The sequence below is a fragment of the Hyperolius riggenbachi genome, chromosome 2, assembly GCF_040937935.1.
Source record: "Hyperolius riggenbachi isolate aHypRig1 chromosome 2, aHypRig1.pri, whole genome shotgun sequence".
Classification (NCBI taxonomy): Eukaryota; Metazoa; Chordata; class Amphibia; order Anura; family Hyperoliidae; genus Hyperolius; species Hyperolius riggenbachi.
The window spans coordinates 434,621,519-434,648,968 of NC_090647.1; the positions used below are offsets into that span (position 1 = coordinate 434,621,519).

General features: G+C 41.1%; 1 protein-coding gene across 2 annotated transcripts in view; it reads right to left on the reverse strand.

Annotated features, from left to right (window-relative positions):
* IL1RAPL1 (interleukin 1 receptor accessory protein like 1) overlaps positions 1-27,450 on the reverse strand; it is a 1,893,014-nt gene that overhangs the window by 1,515,519 nt on the left and 350,045 nt on the right. The gene's annotated exons all lie outside the window — the stretch shown is intronic.

Consider the following 27,450-nt stretch of genomic DNA (forward strand, 5'->3'; position numbering starts at 1 on the left):
AGTAGCTATGTACATGGGAACATTGAGCTCAAGGCTTCTCCCAATTTCCAAAACCCCCTCATTTATATCTTATGGGTAACGGTCATATGGAACAGCCAGGGATGGTCGTAGTCAGCCAACTTTGCTACGCTGGAACTACGCGTAGTTTTACGCAATTACGCTTCACCAAACTATGGCTTTGAAATCAAATATTTGCTTCGTATGCATTTCGTAGACTACGCGTTAAAATACGCAATTACGCGTAGTGCGAAGCGCAGTGTATGCGGATACTTATGCCCGCATGCAGAAAATTTTACGCATGAATTCCTCTTCAAATGCTTATACCGGTTTGGAACTTTTCTTTAGACTGTTTACTAAACTAAAAATTGCTTATTTTGCATGATTGCCATGAATCTCAAGTCCAGTCTCAGGCCAACCCTTGCATGCTTCTGAAGCTGAGAAGAATATGAAAATATAACCAAGGTATAATCCAGAAAACAGATCAAGCATCCCTATTTACCGACTAGATGCATGTTTTACAATGTTGGCACTTATATGATCACCAGATTTTGCACTTATATGATCCACGTCAAGCTGGTGTGTTTTTTTAACTTAAAGGAAACCAGAGCTCAAGAAAAGAAAAAGTTTTATACATACCTGGGGCTTTCTCCAGCCCCATAAGCTCGGATCGCTCCCCCGCCACTGTCCTTAGGGAATATCTTTTAGATATGACAAGAGGGGAGGTTTAGGGAATATCATTTAGATATTCCCTAAACCTCCCCTCTTGTCATATCAGCAACCACACAATCTAAAACAGATAATTGTCAGGAGTTCTTTGAATAGGCCTCAACAAAACGGAACATCACCCTGCCATCAAAAAAGGTGTGGGACCTGCAGACACATTTACTCCACTGACAGGTTAACGATACCAGGTTCACAACAGGAGTACAAGGCACATTTTCCTGTGGTTCCACCAATCTGGTATATCTGATCATGTGTGCTAAATGCCCCAATGTTATGCACGTGGAAGAAACTGGATAAACTCTGCGCAAAGGTATGAATGGACATAGGCACGCTATTACCGATACCAAATCTGAACTCCCAGTTGCTATACACTTTCATTCCAATGGACACAGCATGTATGATCTTCGTTTCACTGCCCTGAAGGGTGGTTTCAAAATGTCAAATGATCGATTAATAGCAGAAACAACATTTATAAATTGGTTCAAAGCAGTGGACAAGGGCTTGAAGAAGGACAAAAACTTTTTATATTGGTATGAGGCTGATGATATTTAAACTCTTTCTCAGCCTATATAGCTAAACTTTTGAACTCAGAATTTACAATGTGTCAGTCCAACTCCCAGGTCTGTGAGCATGTTATAAACGAGGATTCTTATCTCAGCTAACAACCTCTAACCCCATTTAGATGTTCTGTTTCACTTAAGGCATCTTAATGACATGTATTTATGCTTGAAAAAATCTATGTTTTCCCTTTTGATGTTGCATGTATAAAGCTGTCTGTACTATCAGCCTGCAAGCAAACAGGATTTAAGTCCAACAAAGGCTGCAAGGCTGAAAGCTTGCTTATTCTTATTCTTTTTAGTTAGCCAATAAATGGTATCATCCTGATTTAAAACTTCTTACATATTAAATAACTGATGGTGAGAATAATAGAACATCATCATTTTGACATAGTGCCCCATTAAGTTTACTGTAGGTCTAACGTCCCAGCTATATTTTGGATTGAATGTCATACTTAAGTCAAACTGAAGTCAAGCTAAAAAAAATTTGTTTGGCTGATGACTATGGTGACTAAGGTGAAACAGAAGTCCAATGGATAACAAACCGAAGTGAGGAAAAAAAAAAAAAAAACACTAGCCCCACTAATGGTCCTCACCGGTTTTGAAATTCCTGACCATGTACAATATTATGCAAATATCAGAGATGGACTACAGAAGGCTCTCCGACAGAAATAAGTAAATTTATAAAAAGTAGTCTGTAGAGGTTTTATTTTGGTTCAGGGAGATTTCTGAGCTACAGAGCAGTGGAGGGAGATTTATGAAACAAGCTCAAATGTCCTAGCACATTTATTTCATGCTGCTTCTGCTATGCACTTCTCATTAAGCAATGGCATGGATAAATCTCCCTCAGTTTGTGCCTGATCAGGGACTGGTGTATAGCATCATTTTTAATCGGTGATCCTGGAGATCGTGTTTTAACTCACACTGACTTGTACCCCAAATATATGGCCTGGAATTAGAAAGAGGAAATGCCAGAGTATTGGAAGCATGATGGGTCATATTCCCATATCTTCCCATGTAAATCTGCCAGATTGAAATTCTGGCTTGGAGTTATGGCTTGGAGTAATGGGTTGGATTATGCTGGACGTCTGTTTGTTCAGGTTGTTGCCCGTAATTATTCCATAAAAGTCACTTAACTGCACATATAATTACCATATTTTTTGGACCATAAGACGCACCTAGGTTTAGAAGACAAAACGCACGAAAAAAAAAAACTAAACCTGGTGTGTCCATGGTTCAGGGGCATCTTGTGGATTTTCTCCCCTCCCCTCCTCAATTAATATGTCCCCCTTGTACCTCTTGTGTCCCCTTTATGATCTATACTTCCCCGTGTCCTCTTAAATGCTCCCCTATTCTCTTTGGTGCCACCTGTGTTCTCTAAAGTGCCCCATGGGTGTTCTAAAGTGTCCAAGTGTGCTCTTAGGTCCCCCTGTGTGCTGTTAGATGCCCCTGTGTCATTTAAAAAGCCATTGTGTCATTTAAAGTGCCCCCGTGTGCTGTTAGGTGCCCCTGTGTCATTTAAAGTGCCCCATGTGCTGTTAGGTGCCCCTGTGTCATTTAAAGTACCCCGTGTGCTGTTAGGTGCCCCTGTGTCATTTAAAGTGCCCCCGTGTGCTGTTAGGTGCCCCTGTGTCATTTAAAGTACCCCTGTGTGCAATTAGGTGACCCCTGATTTTTTTAGATGCCCCCTGTGCTGGTCTGTCCATACCACTCTTACTCCTGTCTTCTTCTTTCCCCATCTCTCTAAAGGCATCCATGGGGAGTGTGCAGGATCGTAATGCCCCCCCCCCCCCTGTGTCCCCATAACTTCCCCACCTTTCTAGGCTTGTCTGCCCCGCCTCCTCTATATCCATCTGTACCCGGGAAGTGTGCAGGAACGTAATGTACCCCCTTCTTGTCCCCGCGGCTGTTCGTCCTTATAAGCCTGTCTGCCCTGTCCTCTTCTATGTCCATCTCTGTACCTGGGAAGTGTGCAGGATCATAATGTACCCCCTTCGTGTCCCCGCAGCTGTCCGTCCGTATAAGCTTGTCTGCCCCGCCTCCTCTGCCCCGTCCTCTTCTTTGCCCGTGGGGAGAGTAGTCTGTGGCTTACCGATGCACACCACCACAGTGCAGAGATATCGAGCGGTAATCCTTCTGGGAAGCCGCTGCGGGGTCCGTGCACATTGCCGAATGCCTATCTCCCTTCACTTCCGCATTGATGACGTAAGCGGAAGTGAAGGGAGATAGACATACAGCAATGTTCACCGACCCCGCAGCGGCTTCCCAGAAGGATTACCGCTCGATATCTCTGCACTGTGGTGGCATGCATCGGTAAGCCACAGACTACTCTCCCCACGGGCAAAGAAGAGGACGGGGCAGAGGAGGCGGGGCAGACAAGCTTACAAGGATGGACAGCCGCGGGGACACGAAGAGGGTACATTATGATCCTGCACACTTCCCAGGTACAGAGATGGACATAGAAGAGGACGGGGCAGACAGGCCTATAAGGACGAACAGCTACGGGGACACGAAGGGGGTACATAACGATCCTACACACTTCCCAGGTACAGAGACGGACAAAGAGGACCGTGCAGAGGAGGCGGGGCAGTTCTGGGGACATGAAGGGGTGGGCATAACGATCCTTCACACTCACCACGGACACCTTACAGAGACGGGGAAATAAGAGGACAGCTGCAGGGACACGGGCCGCATTACTGCTGCAATTCCTAGTGGGGGACACCTGGCACCAGGCAGCATTCGGACCATAAGACGCAGGCACTTTTTACCCCCATGTTTGGGGGAGAAAAAGTGCGTCTTATGGTCCGAAAAATACGGTAGTTTTTGGACCACTTCAAAGAATAACTATTTTTTTTATTTTTTTCTTTTTTTTTAAGATTGGTGTAAAAACAACATACTGGCTTTAATACTAGTTCTTCGATTGTCTTGAAAATGTAATTAATTGATTTAGTGACTTAAAATGTTGCTCATTCAAGTTGTTTTCTTGAAGATTAAACTTATTAGAAGTATCCAATTAATTTCACGGTTTAATCTTTAAAAATGAAAGCAAAAGACTTGTGGAAAAATCGACATGTACAGAATTTTATTAGGGAAAACTAAATCTCAAACATTGTTCAGAATTAGAGCTGTAGTTACTTTATATAAAATAGTATTATTTACAAATGTTGGTGGCTCATTGTGTGTTCTGAAATAAAGATGCATTGCTTTCTATAACAATACTGAATATGCATTTTAATTCATGTGGTGGTGATCACTGGTTTGTTATGTGTATGAGCACCAGGTGACTACAGACAGACCACCATTGGACCGATGTCTCGATATTAAGGCTGAGGACTCTATACTATACTTTGCTATACCCAACGTGGACATGGTAACCTCTGGCAGCTATTGGATGTAAAGGAGTTTTTCTGGTTTTGGGTTGTTGGAGAGTGCTTGTGCTGCTGCTACAAACCATCAAGCATGGCATTTGTAGACTTAAACACCCTAGCTATACATGCAATTTTGTCTTTTAGGTTTCCAACTCCTAAAAGAGCACGTTTTCTCTATATGTATGGGACTTACATTTAATGATATTTTATATAAATGTATTAGCACTTCACTGTTTAAGCCCCAATATCTGTACATTTGCATCCTGTTATCATTTGAAAAAGCTTGTCGAGGGATATTTGCATTAACAATGCAACATTTCCTTTCTATCCTTACAGGAGTAAGTATATCCTTAGTCCATGAGTACATGGACTAAGGATATAGGATGACATCTACATAGGAAGTGCATTTTCTTAGAACAAATATACATCAAAAATGTATGTGAACCTTTGAATTTTACATTGTATATTTTTCACCATAGTACTCCTTTAACAAACATTTATAAATAAGCCCCTTAGTTTAGGAAATTGGTTTGCCTTGGGGGTTTCAGGATCCACAGAGTAAATTGTGGACATAAGACTGGCTCTGCATCAAATCAATGTACTAAACATTAAATACACATATTACAACATTTATTTAAGGGGTTCTCTGGTATCTGTAAAAAAGCCTAAAACTGACACTCACCTGGGGCTTCTATCAGCCCCCTGCAGGTGTAATGTCCTGCGCTATCCTCCTCCGATGCTCCGTCTCCCGCCGCCGGTAACCTGCTAATTATTTGTCTAACTGGACAAACAGAGCTGCGGCTGCGCGACGGTGGCCACACGCATCCTCACTCCTGCGCACATCATCGGGAGATTACACCTGCAGGTGGCTGATAGAAGCCCCAGGTAAGTGTTAGTTTTAGCTTTTTTTTACAGATACCGGAGAACACCTATAAGTGTCTGACGGCAGAATATTTTCTACTCCTCTAACTAATAATTGTCCCTTTTATGTGTTACATGCCCTGATACATTTAAATAATGTTTAGTGCACTTCCTACAGGAGAACTAGATTTCATAGTATTGATATAAATCTTTCTTACATATCAAAAAAACAATTTACATTTTTAAGATGACAGTTTTGCTTTAATTTGTGACTCATGTACATTCTCTCTAGTACACAGGTCACTTTGGATCATAAAATATTGCTTATGAGCACATGAAAATGGTTATGAAGGATACAACTTTACAATGAGTATGAAATCACACAGTGAGCCGCATGTTCTCTCTAGCAGAAAATTCTTATTCTTGCCAAATGGTATATTTACTTTAAGAGTGTCAGAAAACATAACTTCAGTGGCGGTTTTGTCTCACGCATTACAGATTTTCTCAAATATGTAGCACAAAAGTGATAGGCAAGGATATGAAGCATGTACAATAAGAGCCAGTGAAATGTTTCTAAAAGGCAAAACTGCCTTTCATGAATCCGTTTTACCTAGAATACTTGGGACATAACCAAAAAGGAAATCTTTATTTTTAATAACTTTTTATTTATGATTAGAATTCCCTATAGACTGGGGCGCATGGCAATGTGCTTGTCTTATTCACTCCGGTGGCACCATTAGTCATTAAAGGAGAGGTTTATTATAAAATGACAGTAGCCTTTTGGCCACACTGCTCTTTAGCTGCCAATGGCTGCTGGGATTAGTAGTCCCATTTGATATGCCCCTGAAAAAAAAGGCCTGCTCCTCTGCAGTGCACCTCACTATGATAGCGCTTAGTAATTAGTACTGTAGCTGCTGGGTGTTATTCGGATTGCTATTGTTATGACCTTTGCTTGACCCTTGACTACACTTTTTAAAGGCCACCTAGCTTCAATTCCCCTAGTTTGGCTACATTTCCAAGTTCATCTGTTTTGCTGCCTGACCCACCATGTTTGAACTTTGGCTTCTTCCTGCCTCAAATTCATCTGACCCCTGGATTCACAGTCATCTGACCTCAAGTATTTATCTTGTTCTCGATCCTGAACCTGGTTCTCAGGTATTTCAGTGGTTTACTTGGTTTAGAGCCTGCATATTGCAAGCTAAGTCCTGGGAGAAACCAAAGTTGAGTAGATGAATTCAGTCTACCATTCAAGTAGGTGCTTGACTATAGACAAAGATCCTGGTGGAGATTGGGTGATAGAATCTGAAAGGAAATTGATGATTGCTTGGTGTCCTTACAGAGAAAAATAAAAATCGTACAGTAAGCTGGTTGTATAAATGTGCCACATTCTAAAACTAATAATTTGCCAAATCTGTCAAGACTGCAAGAGCATCATTGTGCACAGACCTCTTCAGGTCAACCCACAGATTTACTACAGCACTTAGTTCTGGGTTTTGGTTGGGCCATTATAAAACAAAGGTGAAATTGTGCTTCACCTTTGTAGCGGATGCCTGGGGCCAAAAGTGCCTGGTATTTGGTACTGTACATGAGTCATGACTCCCTCCACCTTGACTAAAGCCACATTCCAGCAGAAGAGAAGTAGCCCCAATACTAGCCCCACCATGCATCACCCGGGTATGGTACTGTAAGGATCCCTCCTGCTGGTTGCAGCGTAGCTGCAGCCGAGCAGTTTTGATATTTCTGCCTGCATTTGGTTGCTTGGTTTATTTTGCATTTGCTGTGAGAGTATTTGCTGTTTGCAAGCACACTGCAGTTCAGAGTAGCCCAGGATGTTGTCATGAATCCACCTATAGCTGGCTGCAGTTGAATTGCAGTCAGACAGTCGTGGATTTCTTACATAGATGTGGTTGCATAATCTGGCATGCATTTGTAATGAGAGTTCCGTCCATTCCCAGACAGCTTGCAGCTTTCAATCAGTGTAGCACAGGATTGCATGATTACCATTCAGCTGTGTGGAATTTGCATGCCAGTTTCCATTGGCTGATGTCCACATAAAAGCCTGCCTCTCATTACAGACCTTGCCCGACATAGCGTTCAGCTTACCTGAGTTGTTGCTGGATCCATGCTGTGAAAGTTTTATTTTGTATTGCCTTGCTTTGCATTACCTTGCCTGTCTAGACGGTCACTGTACCCGAGGGGATACAGTGGAGTCTTACCACCCTGCTAGCTGGAGACTTCCTTCACCACGTTGGTGACTGGTAGTTATCTTGCCTGCTCTGTTCCTGAGGACGTGACTATAGCAGTGGTTGCTATTAGTTACGCTCCTACCTGTTTGTCTTGTCTATGCCAATGTGGATGTTTGCCATCACTGGGGCAGTAACTAGATTGGCAAGCATTCTGTCTGTTTCTCTGTTGTCTGTCTTGTTACTCAGTCAGAGGCTCAGGCGGCGGTCACCCTGACCAACCATTGTTTCTTGTTCGCTAACAGCCAGTCTGTCAGTCTGTCTGTTGTCTGTCTTGTTATTCAGATCAGAGGTTCAGTGCGGCGTCGCACTGAGCAACCGTTGTGTCTTGTTTATTTGTGGTGGTATCAGAAGCCCAATGCTGCAGTTGCTTTGGGCAATCTTGCTCCAGTGTTAACCTGTGTAGCCTCTTTCATCACCTAGTTACATAGTCTTGTTTCTCTGGTGGTACTTCAGCTTTCTTGCTCTCAGCTGCTATATCTTGCACCTCCTAGGCTTGGGTGTAACCAAAGTCAGGCAGGTGTCCCATCCCGTTCAAGCAGGGACGCGCCACATAGGGTGAAGAAGGTGGTGGTAGATTGAGGCATAGCGGCTGAAAAGAAAGCAGGAGATCTGCCAGGCATTACAGGTACTCTTTTGGTGAAGCAAAGTGTTTAGCACCAAGTATACCTTTTGAAATTAGGGCCAAGAAGTTTATTTTTGGTTCCACTGGCTTATAACACATTTAACCACATGCTTTCAAGAGATTTTATGTTTGTTTGTTTTTTTAAATGTAGCCAGGTCTAAATATTTTTCTTTGTAATAAAATATTTACATCTTGCAATTGTACCCCAGTCCCGACATATGGAGAAATAGGGATATTGTTGCCACATGTAGTACACAACCAGAACTTGCCAGGAATTTCTTCAGCTCCTACAGTGCTTCTGTAGGTCATTTGGCAGCCTTTCTGACCAGATTTTGTCTTGTCTAGTCATCAGTTTTGGAGAGCTGTCCAGGTTTTTGGAAAATATATGGGACAACAGTGATGTTGCACTTTCGATGACTGCCTCTACTGTGTATGATGGTATATCCAATTTTTTTTGTTCCCCTTTTCCCCCTGAATGCCTGTTAAAAAATAAAATGGCTTTAATGCTTTGTAAACTTTCTGCAAATCATGGTTTTTGCTTTATCAAGCAACTGAGTATGGCAGAAAAAATCCTACATTGGTTATAAATCACATTGAAGTGTACCTGAAGAGGAAAAAGTACCCCAAATGGGTACTTACCACAATAGAGGGAAGCCTTTGGATAAACCAGAGGCTTCCTCGATCCCCTCGCCTTCACTGATCCAGCACTAACCCCCCCCCCCCCCCCTATTCTCGAAACTACCTCAACAACAGTTTGTAGAAGAGTGTGTGTGACAGAGCTCGCATCCATACAGGAGTGCGGCTGCACAGCGCAGTCACAGAATGCCCTGCACCTGTGCAGTAGCACAGAGCCAATTGGGCGAGCCCGAGCAACTCTGTGCCACTGCGCAGGCACTGATGTCTTACACCTTTGCAGAGCAGCCATGCTTCATTCCGAACCGGAGCAAAGCTACAAACGTCTAGAGGTCCCAGCTCTGGCTCAGTGGTTTAGAGGAGGACGTGAGAAGCCTCTGTAGGATCCAAAGGCTTCTCTCCACCGAGGTCATTTCTGATGTTTGCTTTTTTAAAACTTCCAGGTTCAGTTTAACGATGGGAAAACATTTGAAATAATATATTGTGGTCCACTGTATACATTATTGGGGAAGCTGTTTTTATAACAGCTGCTATAACCTTCTAAGACTGGTAGCAATAGTCAAAGTAAACTTGGTAAAACAAGGGCAACAAAAATGTTTGGAAGAAATAAAAATTCTCATAAGCATAAGGGCCCGTTTCCACTAGCGCGAATCCGCATGCAGACAACGCATGCGGATTCGCATAGGCAATACAAGTAGATGGGACTGTTTCCACTTGTCAGTTTTCATTTGCGTTTTTGTGTGCAGGATTTTTCTGCACGGTAGACCCTGCAGAATTCGCCTGCGTGTGGAATGCAGGCGAATCACACGCAATGTATTTAATAGGGAAATCGCATGTGTTTTCCCCATGCGTTTTTTGCCGCGAATTCGCATGCGATTTCGCATAGGTACCCATGTTATTTCACACAGGCAATGACATGGTTAAAATCGCATCGCCCTAACCTATGCGAAATCACATGCGAAATCGCGGCAAAAACCGCATGTGGAATTGCACCCGCATGCGATTTGCCTGCGGTGATTTGCCGGCGATTCCGCAACGCAATAGTGGAATTGGGCCCTAATTCCTTTGATCGTGCCTTTGGTTTATAACAATACTGAAAATAAAACTTCACAATCCCCCTCCTATTCCTTGATGTTACTGTATCAAATTATTCTGGTCAGTGGTATGTACATCCATGGGGATGCTGGGAGTAAAATGTTTTTGATTAATGTAATCACTTCCACTCACCACTTCCTGCCAGGAAGATCAAGAAGATGACTGCTGTGAGCACATGTGCCTCTCTCTTTACCTGTTACAGTTACATCTGTTACAGCCTGTTAAAATGTGTGTGGTGTAAAAGATACTGGAATAAAGATTTTTCTTCTAAATTAAAATGGAGTCACATTTTAAAGAAAATGTCCACAAGGGGAGGGGAAAATGCAACCTTTCCTAGTTGTCACAGAAATGGTGCTGTGTTGAAAGATTTATTCCCAACTCCTGTTCCGGTGACAACCATGACATTTTGGAATTCACCCTTATGTCCTGTGTCAGCTGTCATAGTGAGAGGAAGTGAGATATAATCTTCCCCAATGGAAACACAAGCAATAATATAAACCTGACAGGATCTAACTGCTACCCACTCTATCCAAAACTGAAGGGAAAAAAATCAGTTGCTTCAAATGACTGCAAGAGAGCTGTAGCATACTTTTTTTTCCTTTTGTTCTGACATTAAAGTAAACCTGACAGCTGCCTGATGTAGACTAAGCTAAATGTCTCCCAGAAATTCAGGCATTATAAGGTGACTGTGGAGATATTGCCTTTAAAACTGCCCTTGTAGCTGTCCAGCATCTCAGTGCAATCATCTGTCTCTGTGCTCTGTAAATGTGGCTTTACAACAGAGGTTAATGTAAACCATGCCCCAACATTCTTCTATCCAACAGGATGCCTCCCTGTTGTCCACTGTTGCAAAGTGGCACTGTCCAACTATGAAAATCATTTTAAAGTGACCCGTTCACTTTCTCACACAATGCCGTTAGCCGTTTTTTTAAATTAAATTATGTGTCCTTAGTGTGACTGCTGGGCTCATGTCAAAACACTTTCCTGCTGTTTAGCTATAGATATGAGTTGAAAAATAGACAGAAACAATATTTTTCATGGGCATCGTTGTGCTTTGCTATATCAGACCTGCTAAAGGCAGTAAAATGTTTGTTCTTTTTGTTTATTAGTGTGGACACTAGTAAATCATGCAGATCTAAACAAACAACAAGAGTGCTTGAACTGTGTATGGGGAAAAGGAGATGTTATTATCACCTGTTTAAAAAGGAGATGTTCTTTATTAGGCAAGGATAGTGATATTTTAATTCTTTCAAGGAGAAAATATTACCTATAACTTTATACTTCCTTTTTCTGTGTTATAGTACAGAAAGGCTCAATAGGTTGAACCTAATGGACATACTGTATGTCTTTTTAAAACTTAGATTACTTAGTAACTACCTTAAACAGACACGTGCCTTCTTAAAACACAAGGTATTTGCAATTATTCAGGTTGGAGTGAGCATATGAGTTGTCCTACAATGCATAACTTCTGAATATGCAAATGTTCCCTTTGTTGTTCCTGAAAGTATACACACATCTAGAATGGCTGGAATGCAGTGATGTGTCAGCTTGTTAATTGTACACAGCCAGACTAATCCAGCATGCACACAGACTGTTTCAAACTACTTACTCCTCATCAGTGCATAGCATGGATTGATGTGGCTGTGTGGGATAGGACTTGAACACCAAGAGCTACAAATTGCCAAGCAAGCTTATGGTGAACCAGCATTCATAGTAGCGTGTAAGAGGGCTAAATAGGACCAAACAACCATCTTACTAAATTGCCTTGTAAAACAGAAATGTGCCTCCTTAAACCAGAAGGTATTTACGATTATTCAGGTTGGGGTGGGCATATGAGGTGCCCCACAATGCATCACTGCTGAATGTGGAAACTGACCCTTTCTTGACCCTGAAAGCTAAATACACCTCCAGAACTGTCCGAAACAGTCAGCATGCATATTGGATTAGCGAGGCTGTGTATAATTAACAAGCTGACACATCATTGCATTCCAGCAGTTCTGGAGGTGTGTTTAACTTTCAGAGACAACAATGACACAATTTACATATTCAGCAGTTATGCATTGTGGGATACCTTATATACTCACTCCAACCTGAGTAATTGCAATAATACCTTCTGTTTTAAGAAAGCAAATTTCTGCTTTGCATAGCATTTTAGTAAGAGGGCTTTTTGGTCCTTTTTAGCCTGTTACACACTGCAAATTACAACACACAGCTTGCTAAGTACTCTATGTAACTATTAATACTTTTATGCATCATTACAACTTTTTATCTTCACATTCTTATAATTACATGAGCATATAACACAAAATCTGCAATCAACCTATTTTTTCCTATACGTCTCTAAATTTATGTCATGGCATTAGATCTACATTAGCCTGTGATCTACATAAAGTTATGTCTTTTTCCCTCTTTTGTATCATTGAATGCATGCACAATTGTGACCTGCGTGCAAGGTCACAACCGGCGCGCACACCTATGCCCCCACTGGCCTGTGGGGACTGTGGGGAATTGTTTTACATACTATACTAACTAGATTCTAAGCTTGATGGAGCAGAGTCCTGTTCCTCTACTACTGTGTAAAGTTTTTGTGACATAATCTACTAGTGAAAATGTTTGTGACATTTTTTTAACAAATGAGAATATCTACGGAAATATATGGGCATGAGAAGATACAGTTTTGTAGAGATGAGAATGTTTGCAAAACAAAATGGGCATGTGACACATTTTCATCAGCACCCAGATTACTGTAGCACCCCTTTTTTCATGTACATATGTGGTTGATTTTATAATACAGGACTATCATTCTTATGATTTCTTTTATGAATATGGAATTATAAAGTGCTGACAAATTCTCTGTGGTACTGTGTATGTACATCAAAAAATTGTTACAGAAGGGTTTACAATCTCGTAACCCACAACTAAGGCAGCACAATGGCGTAGTGGTTAGCGCTCTCACCTTGCAGTGCTGGGTCCCCGGTTCGGATTTCAGGCAGGACACTATCTGCACTGAGTTTGAATGTTCTCCCCTTGTCTGTGTGGGTTTACTTTGGGGACTCTGGTTTCCTCCCACATCCCAAAGACCTACAGATAAGTTAACTGGATTTCCCTGAATTGGCCCTAGACTATGCTACATGCACTACACAATATATACATAGATATATGACTATAGTGGGAATTAGATTGTGAGCCCCTCTCAGGGACAGTTAGTGACAAGACAATATACTCTGTACAGTGCTGCGGAAGATGGTGGCACTATATAAATACTAAATAATAATCATGCAACAGTCTACTGCCAACCACTACTTAGCCACTGTCGTTTTACACAGCTACACAGCTAACACAGAGTAACTGGCTGAATATTTATGTCAGACGCCTACAGACAGTATTTGGTTACATACATGCTTCCTTTCAAAGTATTGCAACATTCCCCAGCCTGCAGACAAATCAAGGCCATAAGCAAATGTTTCCACTCACGTGGAGAAAAACTGTTTCATTAAATCATTTTATTTAATTGTTATCACTATGTTCCAATTACCAAGGCCATGTAATGAGCCTATGATGAAATCTTTGTGGGAAGATAACTGAATGAGTAAAAGATAACATCCTATAAAATGTGTTCTCTTCCTCGTTTACTACATATTTGTGGAAAAAAAACAGAAAATAAATATCACTTATTTCAGGGTCTGAAAAAAAAGAAACATTCTTTTTATCTCAGAAGCCACCTTTTCTGAAGTGTAACTGTTGCAATAAGCACATACAGTTATTACAGCCATTCCATTTAAACAATTGACCCTAAAATAGAAGAATCAATCACAATCTGAACTATTTTTCCTCCGGGCATCCCTAGCAATAGGATTAGACTGAAGTTTGGAGTCAGTTCTGTTTAATATCAGTGGAACTGTGTCAACAATTGCTTAAATAGTCTTTCTCTGTATTAGGATTTAAGTGAAACTATTTGTGCTAAATCTGAAACACATGCATGCATTAAATGCAATATAAAACCATGTAAAGAAACAGAGTAGCTTGATGTAATTTCCATGTAAATCCTCAGCTTGACTGATCTGAAAACTGAGCAATCACCACTTAATAAGTAACACTGGATGTGATTCTAAATTTTCTTTTAACCTAATTACAATTTGGTTCTGCAAAATAAATGTATTTGTAATTTTAGTCTTTAAAGACAATATGACCAAAGCGGAAAAATGAAACAATCTCACTTGCCACTCTGAAATTGGTTTACTAATAAAGCTGAGTTGTCATGAACAACTGTCTGCTACACATATTTATTGGACTCCCTCTTAGTACTTCAGAGATCCAAGGTCAGTTTTCTTGGTGGGATACAGGTCAGGCTGTGCATCAAATGACCTCATTAGGAGCTTAACTAAATACAGAATGAGTTGTTGCACTGAAAGACAATAAAGATACATTATTATTGTATTTTCATATAGCGCTGTAATCTTCCGCAGTGCTTTACCCATGCATGTATGTAGCCAAGCAGTCTTCACCCAAGCAGTCCTCCTACTCAACTCAAGCCCTTTCCACCAATGATACACCCTAGTCTCCTCCAGCTCCTCTGGTGTCCCAGCAGACAAGCGCACACCTGTAGGATGTCTCCTGCTGGCCGCACTGTACTATATGTTATATCATGTTTGTTTTGCACAATGTGGTTGTGCAAAACAAACATGATATATATATGAGCTTTTGTTGTTATATTGTTGTTATTGTTTTGTAGCTATTATCTGCACTATGTTGAATGTTGCCCAATGCCAATTACCATGTGTCCACAAATAATTCTGGGTGCAATGTCTTTCGCTCTTGGCAAATAAAGTTGTTTCTGATTATGATTCTGATGTTGCTAGATGAACTCCCAGTCTAATCCCTATCATAGTCATTAATCCAAAGTCTGAGGAAAAAGAATCCGGGCACCAGTGGATTACAAAGCGTAACACTGTATTTTATTCCATCCACAATACCATAACATAATTTAGCAGTGTAAGCGGCTGACAGCCGTTTCGCGAGTTAGACTCGCTTCCTCAGAGACCAGACACCAAATGCGCAGATGTGCAATTGTCTAGAGGCATGGTGGATCACTGTGAATACCCTCATTAATCTGCTACAGTCAGCATCTAGTGCCGACCTACAGACTGTCCTGCTGGTTAAGACTATCATAGTCATTATCTTACCCAAATCCAGTTTAAACTCCTCACCCTATTCTACAAGGCTCTACATAAGTTGTCACTTCCAAACACTTCCTCATAATCTCCAGATGCCATCAAACCAGGAACCCCTGCATCTCCTATGAGATCCTCTTGTCCTCTAGCTTGGTTATCTACTCTCACGCCTTCACCCCAGACTTCTCATGAGCATCACCTCTCCTTTACAATGCTCTCCCATAGCCAATCCATCATGCTCCAAGGCAGGAAACCTTAACACATACTGTCAAAATACACCTGTTCAGATAAGCCTATTATTTGCTACTGATAGCATGTGAGGCTCATTGCCTCATCCCCTAACCCCCTTGTCTCCTCGCCTTATGTCTTCAATCCACTACCCTTTAGATTATAAGATGACAAAGGCAGGGACCTCCTCCTAGTGTTTCTTGTTCTGCTGTAATTTATCATATGGACATGTACCAGTATAGGCGAAGTCTCAAACCACACATCAGCTATGTATGTATTTGTACTTGTATTGCTGGATGTCTTGATTATACAGAGTTTTGGACATGACTATGTTCCGCACTATTTGTGTATTCTATGTAGAGGGGTAAGGAAGATGTTGGTGCTAAATAAAAATAATACAAATAATAAATGTCTTATGCTCCTATTGCAGTCTAAGGCCAATTTTCAGGGCATGTCCATAGCACTTCTTTACATCAAACAGTGCAGTTCTAATTAATTTCATGCTGATATATATATATATATATATATATATATATAAAGGATCCCATAGATCTCTAACTGATCAGATTATGCTCTGAGAGGGATCTATAGTGGCTGGATGGTGTAATGGTTAAGGGCTCTGCCTCTGATGCAGGAGACCAGGGTTCAGTAAGCCAGCACCTATTCAGTAGGAGACCTTAGGCAGGTCTCCCTAACACTGCTACCGCCTATAGAGTGCGTCCTTGTGGCTGCTGCTCTGGCGCTTTGAGCCCACCAGGAGAAAAGTGCGATCTAAATGTTGTTTGTCTTGTATATTTTGGCCATATTGAGAAGAGTATGCCTAGCCTTATTATGTGTCATCACTAACAACACAGACATGCTCAATTACATTTGGATTTGTAATGTACACTCCTCCCTTCATTTTAATGTATCAGATACAGTATTATCCTACAACGAAAACCTTTAAATCCTATAAACTGTATAATACTGAAACAAGCCCGTTTTCTGTTTCATAACACTCAAGATACCCCATTTCAAGCCAAACCCAAAATGGTTTAGCTATTAAATTGTTTTAAGTGTAATTTTTTTTTCTGTTTATCTCTTAATTTATCCAAAGCGGCACATGTTTGATCTGCAGGTAATAACTTTTGAAGGACACAAGATTTTATAACGGATATGAATTGCAAATGTTATTCTGATTGAAATGCTTCCTTTAGAACAAAGCTAGTACTTTGGAGAAGCTAAATTTAACTTCTACTGAACAACAGGAGAGTAAAATAAGGAAAACATTTACATGATTGGAATTCATATTAAATAGAATAATATTAAAGAGAGTAAGATTTAAAACCCTCTAAATGTTGAGGTCTATCTGAGATGTAATATACTCTGGTGTCCTACATGTGACTTTATGAGCAGATTTGTCCATATGTCTTTTGCACCAATCCATAAAATAAGCATTTCTGGCTGCTAAGGCTGTTTAGGTACCACTCCTTGGGCTTGATTCACAAAAGAATGCTAACTGATAGCACGGCCGTTTTTGCACGAATTTTCACGTTGCGCGATCGCAAATTTTCACGTGAAACGATATCGTTTGCACGTGGAAATTCGCGATCACTCTCAGCGCGGATATTCACGTGAAAACGGCCGTACTATCAGTTAGCACTCTTTTGTGAATCAAGCCCCTTGTGTACAGTATTATTAGGGCTCTTTTCCATTAGCATAAAGTGATGCGATGCAGCTACGCATCACTTCCGCTGGCGTCCACGTCATGATCTCCCAATGCGAAAGTGTCTGGAGGGGATGGTGGGTGGATGCGGCTATGTGAGAATCTGCAGCATGCTGCATATTCTCGGATCGCTCCACATCGCTCTGCACACAGTGCATGCAGTGGAAACTGTTCCATACATGGCGTCCAGGTACCAGGGCTTTCCGGCGTGGGGTGACCTGAATGATGGCTTACCTTACGGCACACATTTTGGGGGGTGAAATTCTATTCCCCCTCCGAGTCATTGCAACTCAGAGGGAGATGTAATTTACCCCATGCATGGGGCGGGGAGTATAGCATTACTGCTTCAGTGCTAGTCCCTAGTAAGAAGTGACATTAGATCAACTTGGCTTGGCTTATCTTATATACTAGTATGCAGCTGTATTGCATGGCATGGATGCTGATGGGTGCACAGCAGCTGAGTCCATGCTGTGTAAAGCACAGGCCACAACAAGTCACCAGGCACTTTGTGGGGGTGAAGGGGAGGGGACACACAGATAGGAGATTTTTGAAAAGATTCAGGGGATTACTAGTAAAACATGTTGCACAGTGGAGATTGTGGAGATTGTGGCGAGCACAGTTCATTTTGAAAATATTTTTGTTCGCAGCACATAAAAAAAGGTCCTTTTAGAAGTGGAAAGGTCAGTGTTCCACCTCCATTGTTTCTTCAGTGAAGTGCCATGTAAAGGCTAATGTGCCTGATTTTCAGGGTGCCAGACATTGACCGAGCTCAGGCTCACTCCTATTCCATGTAATGCAGAATGCACTAGCACAGACTATGCTATTCAAAGTGGGTGGTTCAGCTTCTCCATGGTTTTGTTCACTTGCTGAAAGGCATGAGTTAAAAAAAAAAAATCAACAAGCTGTCAGTTTTTAAACTGTGAGCATAAAAACATGGACAGTGTGAACGTTCCATTGAATTGCATAGGAGAACACCCATGATGAAGACAAGTGTGATCCCTGACTTTGACTGGCAGACTTTGTCTTGGAGGAAAGGGGACAAAATCATGTGACCACTTCTGCCATCATCTGAAAAGCACCTATTATTCACTTCTTCTTATAAACAAAAGTGCATACGCTGTAGGGCTTGGGCGGCACCATTAAGCTGAAATGCTGGAAATCAGCGTTAGCTACATCACCAAAGCAAGAGGCCTGGCCTCTGTAATGATACAGGCTATAGGAAATAAACATTCATACGATGATGACGATGATGATGTTGATAATAATTATCTCTATTCCCACCCATAAGCTATTCTGCACACATACTGCCAAAATGTAAAATGTATGACCCTACAATTAGCCAAACCCTCATGTGCTGCTGCCCCTGCCACCCGCCCCGCACGATCAATTATTATACAGCATCCCCATCATGTTCTGCAGTGCTGTATTTTTAATTGGGGGCGAAAAGTTGAGATAAAAAAAAAAAAAAGCACACAGTGGCATTGATAAAAATAAGTTTTGTGTAGTCAAAAAACAAAACAAACAAAAAAAAAACTGCAACAAATATATTCCTAAAAGAGTTATTATAATGTAAAAAAAATCACCTACTTTATTTTAACTAATTTGATGTTTTAAAACACCTGACACCAAGCTGGTGTGTTTGCATGGCATTTGGAAAATAGTATCAAACGGCATGAATGAAGACATAGTACTTACATTAGTAAAGCAATAGCAGTATACTCGCAAAATCTCATGCACATTACTATTTGCTGGCATGTTTTGCAGCTTTTCCATTCGGCTTGACAATCTGTAAATGGAACAGCATGCGGCAATGCCCCTGTCTCAATCTGCTGACTCATAACAAGCTGTTCAGAAATTGGCATTAAGGAGACAGGGGCACCACCTGGATCCTATGTGAAATCACACAGACATTCAATTCCTCTGAGGAACGTGGACAGCACTGTCATAGCGCTAGAGCCATTTTTTTCTCCTTGCTTTCGGTAATTGAATAGAGATTGCCTTGCAGTGGCATAGGTTTGATTTTCTGAGAGTACAGAGAGCTTATGCTATAGCTGTGTGTTCTGCTGTTCTACAGCTGCATGAAAGCCTTGAACCTTCCATTGAAACATTTTATTCATTCAATAAAGCCCATACATAAATGTATGTTTTCCATTTTTTTTAGACATGAATTGGAAAAAAACATTTAAAAGCACTTGACTTTTTAGCTTTCATTAAGGTACATACTGTATACTTATTATTATTATTCTATCTATCTATCTATCTATCTATCTATCTATCTATCTATCTCTCTCTCTCTCTCTCTCTCTCTCTCTCTCTCTCTCTCTCTCTCTCTCTCTCTCTATCTATCTATCTATCTATCTATCCATCCATCCATCTATCTGTCTAGGTAAGTATGTAGCAAACCTGCAGGAATTTTATTCATCTATATTCTACCTAATATGAATGATTTTAGTGATAAATAATCATTCTCCTATGTGACCTGGTCAGATCAACATTTGGGTGTGTTATCACTTCATACTTGCTCTGCTGTCACTATTAGAGGATTGAGAACATGAGAATCAAACAACTTCAATGTGAACCATGATCAATGTAAATAATAACAACAACAACAACAACAACAACAACAACAAAATGTAAAACTCTTTTCTCCCATAGGACTCAAGGCACATAGACTGACTTGTCTCAGTCAATAAGTAGTCGCAGTTTTAAATGTGTCAGAGGGAAAAACGTTATGTGATTATAAACCGTTATCATTAAGGGTTTGCAGGTGGATGTCTATTAACAAGAGGGGGAGGAGTATCCCGCCTCCAATTGTTTTAAACCACTTTTTGAAAAGATATTCGGGCCCTCCAACTTAAGAAAAATAGTCTTACTTTATCCTCTGTAATAAAACCCCTGTGTCCCTGCGTGTGCTGTCTCTGTGTAGCTGGTCCATGCTTTTTGCTACTGCGCATGGGCGCAGCACGGACCCAGCCTCACAGAGACAGGAGGACGGGGCCAGGGAGCCAGGCGGGCGTGTGAGCGGGCGACCGGGTGTGGGGCGTGTGAGCAGGCAGTGGGTGTGCATCGGTTGTGCATGCGGCGGACGCGTTCGGTGGTGGAAGGCGGGCACGCGCGCAACGAGAAACACAGACCTAAAACTCGTTTTTAAACCAGCTTAGGTCTGCTAGTTCTTTATAAAAGATTTAAACATTTTATACACACATCTTCAATATTATCCTACCTAAACACACATATGGTCCTTACATCCACCTAAAGCAGGGGTGTAGCAATAGGGGGTGTAGAGGTAGCGACCACATCGGGGGCCTTTGAGCCAGAGGGGCCCTGGAGGGCCCTCCCTCAACTACAGTATTAGCTCGCTATTTATCCTGTACTCATAATAATCACTTATAAAGATATTTTGAACAGTGGTAATCATTAACAAGCTGTTCCCCATCCCCTTCTTGCACCTCTGACACTGTAGTTGCCATTGGCAGGTTTTGGTGTGCCGTATAAATTGTTATGTACAGAGTGCTTGGGGCGCACCTTTGTAAAACTTGCATCGGGTCCACAGCTCCTTAGCTACACCACTGACCTAAAGTGTCATATATCAATGAAAAGCAAAAGACTTTCACAAAGAGCTCACACTTCTTTCTCAGATGTTCCCTATACTGCATTAAGCAAGTTGAAACATCACTGAGTAACTGTACTGAAAGGAAACGCCATTTGGATATAAACCACTGATGTCAGATATGACCCCGGTAATTTGTGTTCTTTTTTTCTGCAAAGATACTCACTCTCAAATCAGACCCAAACACCGTTCATACTGTAGATATCATGCCCCTGATTGTCACTTCTGTTGCTTCACCCATTCGCAGTCTAATTGCAAGTGATTGTACTAAACACCAGAGTACTACCTTGCTAGCAATAGACCAATCACAGCCACTGCCCTTTAAAGTGAACCAGAGACGAAGCGCCCTCATGTATTTTACCATATATATCAGTGGGAACATTAAAGAAAACACCTACCCTGCTCTCTGTTTCATTCTTCACTTTTCAGCCTGCTTGTTAACAGCCCTGATAAAATCTCGACTGAGCATTCAGTCTGGCTTTGCTCAGGAATCATTATAGCTGAGTCTGTCTTCTCTGATGTCTTTTCAAGCCCAAGCCTGCCCCCTTCTGGCTTTGCTCTCCCCTTTCTGTATACTTGCAGCATCATAGAGAGTTGTGATGAGATGGGAGGAGCTGCTAATCAAAGGGTATATTGGACAACGTTTTTTTTTTATATCTATATTTGTCATAAGAGGTTTTTAGAAATGGTGATTTCATTTTGCACACAGCTCACTAAATAATATGCTGTTCTGATGAACTGTGTTTTGCATGGAGTTTTAGTAAAAAAAACACACAAAAACCGCACACCAGAGCGGCAAAAATACCAGGTATAGTATTTATTTAGTAAACTCTATCGAGGAATATGTTTATTTTGTGCCAGAGCGTTCATCTCTGGTTTCCTTTAAGGTCTTCAATCCTGCTACAAACAGGTCACTATTAGCTGTGCTTTTAGGGTAATGCTTGGCAAGAAGTTGCCCATGCCCAATCGCAGTCACTACTGAAAAATAGCGAGTGCAACTCAGATAGCAACTATCTATGACCAGAAATCACTGTGTATGTTGCAATCAAATCAATTTTCTGGTGGTAACTTAAAGGTTGGTGCCGCCAATGTGAAAGTAATAGGGAAACATCACTCATTTTGCAGTCCATTCTTGGCTCTAGTTCTGAATATTTAGTGTTTTCAGCATAAAAGCCACATGATATGGGTATCTCTAAATGGCCAAGTTAGCCAAGGGTAGTCAGGCACATCTAACAGGGGCTCCATGCGGTGTCAGCCAAATGAGGAACAACTAGTTTTGCTGGTACATACCGGTGTCAACTGGGTCTGTTGCACTAATAGCCCTAAGTCATCTCCACTTCTCTACCCTTTTATAAATATATTCCATGCCACCACATGTGGCCACACCCACCACCACCACCAATCTGCACACAAGAAAAAAAAACACCAAACTAAACAGATGGGGTAGAATAAACATTTATAGTCACCAAAAGAGGAAAAGTGTCGATTTCAAACCCCTAATAAAACATGAACCACCCAACAATGTAAATAAAAAGACATTTTATGACGGACGTATCATGTAATCATTAAAAATAAACACGGGGAAACAAAACACCCCAGCTGGTGGACTCCATCAATGTGCCACAATGAATTGGTGATATATCATATAAAGTGTATAATAGATACAATTAGACAGCAGCAAAAAGACAAGGGGTAGGGAAAGCAATAATAATTGGTAAAGTACAATATGCTCAGTCATTTGCTGAACAATATCAATATACAAAAAGATCTGAAAACCAGAATGCATTTATGGAAACATGGGAGGGTGTAAGAAATAAGCCTCAAATAAACCCTAAGTTCTGCTGACCAAATTTCAAAGGCAACAGAGTCCCCCAGCCGGCTCACACGTATTGCTCAGGCTTCATCGTAGGCTGAAAGTATGCAATCTAATCAACTAACTTTCTATCATTAATTAAATATTATACTATAATTATATCATGTGAGACCAATGTTACATGTAGCATATACTGTATGTTACAAGACACACCAACTCTTCACAACAGTTTCAATCTATTCCTAGCTTTATACAAAAAAATTATGTTGTGCTTATTAAGAAAAAAAAAGTTGTTGTAGTTTTTTTTGTTTGTTTGGGGGTTTTTTGTTGCTGTGAGCATTTGTATTGAAAATCTGATTTTATTTGTCTATGTATAAGCTTAAAGTTTTGCCTAGTACAGAGTGAATAAAGCAACTTTTCAAGCAGGAAGCCTTTCATCTGTAGATCTTACTGTGCACTAGATTTTTGTCTCCTCTAAAAATCAGGCTTCATTTGCAGTGGGGTGTTGCAGTGTCTTGAGTCTGACAATGTAATCACAATGCTAATGCAATGCCATTATATTGTAATGGTACCTTAACACTGACATGTTAGCAGTGTGGTGTGGTGTGGTGGAATCTATGAGTAGCACCCTGCATATAATACACAATAATGGCCTCAATTCACAAAGCAGTTTAGACTAGTCTACTGATGGTTTTTAGTCTACTGATGGTTTGGTGTAATGTTTTAGACCTGTTTTTAGACCTGGTCTAAAACATTCGGTAATTAGGTCGGTAAAGCAGGGAAAATGATCAAAAGATGCAATTCACAAAGGCAAACAAGGAGTAACTATGCCCACCTTTTCTGACAGAAATTAGACCAGCTGATTTCTGTCGGTAAAGTAATTCTGTGAGTTATTTTAGATGTGAGGATGGAACCTTTTGAATTAATTATGCAGAAGTTTAATTGTATCCAGAGTAGAACTCATCAAAGGAGAAGGATGTCAGTCATAGCTACTTGTTTGTGAATTGCATCTTTTGATCATTTTCCCTGCTTTACTGACCTAATTACCAAATGTTTTAGACCAGGTCTAAAACTTTTGGTAATTATTCGTGAATTCCCTCTTGATGCAACTGATTTACACTAAACCATCAATAGACTAGTCTAAACTGCTTAGTGACTTGAGACCAATGTGACTTTTCCTCTCTGTTGCTTGCCACTTTTGCAGGATATGCGATACAACCGCCCACTGTGAATGTAGCCTTACAGGTACAGTACTTCACTCTGACCTAATTTGAACAGTTGACTATAGGCCAGAGACAAGAAGAGCTAGATGCAAATATTTCAGTGAATCAAACCACATAAGACTAATTCCTTTAATTGGACCATTATTAGAAAATGCATTATTTGGCTTCTATTAGAATTTGGATGTTACCACATTGGATTTATAAAAGAATTCTACAAAGAAATATAACATATGGAATATAGCCAAGAGACTAGCTACATGAGCCAAAGCCTGGATCTTTAACCTTTATCTCAAAGATGGACCCTCTAGCGACACCTGTACTATTCCAAAACAGTAGCAAACACATACACAACACAAACATAACAGCATACACAACACATTCATAGAAACTGTATATAGTTTGCAAAAAAAAACAAACATATTTCCAAAACGCTATTATTGCTTGCATGAATAACTATGTTGCCTGGCACTGTTGTCCCTCTTGCATTGTCAGACCCCAGAACAGTTGCATCATTTTCTCTTGCTATACATATGCCCTTGGGTATAATTGTAAATAGTTGCTTTTAGTGTACTGTATGTTTTGACATATGTTTGCTGGATTCTGAACATACCACTATGAACATAAAGATTAAAAAAAAATACAGATGAAAGATCACAATCATTACAGCTTCCAGTGTAAAGGTCATTGTTAATCCTCATTTTTTAATGAGTTCAATTAATTAACAAGCTATTATTATCATTTTCAATAATGGCTTTACACATGACCATAACGTTAATGAATGTGACCTGTGTTGAAGTGAAAAAGTCCTTATTCGTTTTGTGAATACCATAAGGGACATTCTTCACACCACGATGCACATTTATGCGTTATAATTTCATTACAGTAACAGTTGGATACAAACCAGGTTTAAAGATTTCTCTCTATTAGGTACATAAATGACAGTTGAGGAGAAAATAATGTGTGTGAGTGTGTGTGTTGTGTGTGTGTGTTGTGTGTGTGTTGTGTGTGTGTGTGTGTGTGTGTGTGTGTGTGTGTGTGTGTGTGTGTGTGTGTGTGTGAGTGTGTGTGTGAGTGTGTGTGAGTGTGTGTGTGTTGTGTGTTGTGTGTGTTGTGTGTGTGTGTGTGTGTGTGAGTGTGTGTTGTGTGTGTGTGAGTGTGTGTTGTGTGTGAGTATGTGTTGTGTGTTGTGTGTGTGTGTGAGTGTGTGTTGTGTGTGTGAGTGTGTGTTGTGTGTGTTGTGTGTGTGAGTGAGTGTGTGTTGTGTGTGTGAGTGTGTGTTGTGTGTGTGTTGTGTGTGTGTTGTGTGTGAGTGTGTGTTGTGTGTGTGAGTGTGTGTTGTGTGTGTGTGTTGTGTGTGTTGTGTGTGGTGGGGGGGGGGGTCCTCTATTCACGGAACCAACCTCTTTAGTGGAAGAAAAGATGAGATTATCAACATGTTGGCCTTTATGATAGATATTGATTGTGTTAATGTCATTTCTGTGAAGGTTATTTTCCAGATTATGAGGCTTGAAAGCATTGTAGATCTGTATTTTGAGGTCTTCTCCACCTTAAAGCCTACCTCATATATTGCAAGGCAATTAGCTTAGAATCTACAGGACTGTGTTCCCAGTATGCACTAACCAAGAGCTGGGGCAATATTAAGAATAATGTGAAAATAATTTTTTTTATGATAAACAAAAATGTAATATTTCTAAACAAATTTGTAGTTCATACTTGGTATATTCTTTATTGAAATGCAAATTCATAAAATTGTTTAACCACTTCGCATCCAGACCCTGTTTTCCCCTTATTGACCAGAGCAGTTTTGACGCTTTAGCGGTGTCCCTTTTTAATCAGCAATAACTTCATCTGTACTTGTGCCACTTAAATTATCTATATATTGTTTTTTTCAAGACAAACTAAGCTTTCATTGGGCGGTATTTGGTACGAAGTAAAATGTTCCTCTCTATGCATTTTAATGGGAAAAAGTGGGAACATTTTTTAAAAATGCATTGTTTCTCAATTTTGACCAATTCCTGTTTGGAAATAAAAAATGCGATTGACATAAAAACTGTGCCACCAGTTAAAGTCACCCCAGTATAGATATCCAGTTGTGTCCCTAGTATCACCGCCTCCCCCAGTATAGCCAGATGTGTCCCCAATATCAGCCCCTCTAGCATAGCCACATGTGTCCCCTGCGTTTGCCAGCCCCAGAATAGATTGACAGATGCACCCCCAGGAATAGTGCCCCTCTTTATTGCCATATGTGTCCCCGGATCAGGATTAACCCCACTATGGCCAGATGTACACCCAGGATTAGTGCTGCCCCCCACTATAGCCAAATGTGCCCCAGTATATGATTACTGCCCCAAATTTGTAAATCCCCCCTCCTCTTAGTCAATTAGTTGCCCCCCAATAAATATGTAATCCCCCTTTTATTTATCTACCCCCACCCCCCAGGATCGATAGCCAGATGCCCCCCCCCATGAGGCAGCCCCCTCCGTGCAGAAATCCTAAAAAGAATCCAACAGCAAGCAGCCTCACTCAACTTACCTCGCTCCTGTGACTATCCTGAAGCCCGATCCTCTGTTCTCCGCTCTGCAGTCAGCCGCATATTGTCGGTAACCTGGGTCCCGGCTTGATGACATCATCAAGCCGGGACCCGGGTTTCCGGCAATATGCGGCTGAATGCAGAGCGGTGATCGGAGGATCAGGCTTCAGGATCATCGCAAGAATGAGGTAGGTGAGTGAGGCTGCTTGCTGGATGAATTTTTTTTACTATTTTTAGCCGAGGGGGAAAGATGAAGGATCGCTGCAGTTCACTACTGCAGCGTTCATTCATGGGGGGGGGGGGGGGGGGGTGTATACAATGAACAGAGGCGCTTAACTTGAATCCTTGTGCAGATTGTTTGATACTCCTCCCTATATTGCCTGATGAAGCGGGGTTGAACCTGCGAAACGCGTTGCATTTCTTTTTGGAGGTCCTAATAAATGCGTTTGACTGTCTGAATTGTAGTCGTTGTCGTGTCTGCTTGAGGGAGGTAAGACCACCACTTCCTCCTTCAATTTTGGCATTTAAGTTGGTTTTTAAGCTCATTTAATCTAATTTTATACTTTTAGCGCCTCTGTTCATTGTATACAATTTTGAGTCCACCCTTGGTGGAGGGTTGCTACCCTTTCTTCCTGTCTACAGAGAGTGACTTCTTAATCCTGAGTGGGGTCAGGCCAATCTCCCCACCTGCCTTTACAGTGGTTGCCTGCAGGTGACCCTGACTTGTGAGTATCTAGCAATACAAACTTATTGCCACCTTGTCCAGTACGAATTACACTATTGGGGCTCTCGGTGTTCCCTGTTTTTATTCATGGGAGGGGGGTGGACTAATTGGCCAAAAGGGAACATGTTCCCTTCCACCAATTAGTATTGCAGCTGACAGTGCCGGAGGGTGCGCTCTGAAGCACACCCAATCATGCACAGCAGGGCTGCAAACAGGTCAGTATATCTACATGGCTGTGGCTTGGAGGGTGCCACAGCTGAAGTTGATATACTGTAGTGGTGGGGAAAGTGGTTAAGGCCGGTTTCACACTACATATTGGCGTTAGCAGTGCAGAGAGGTCC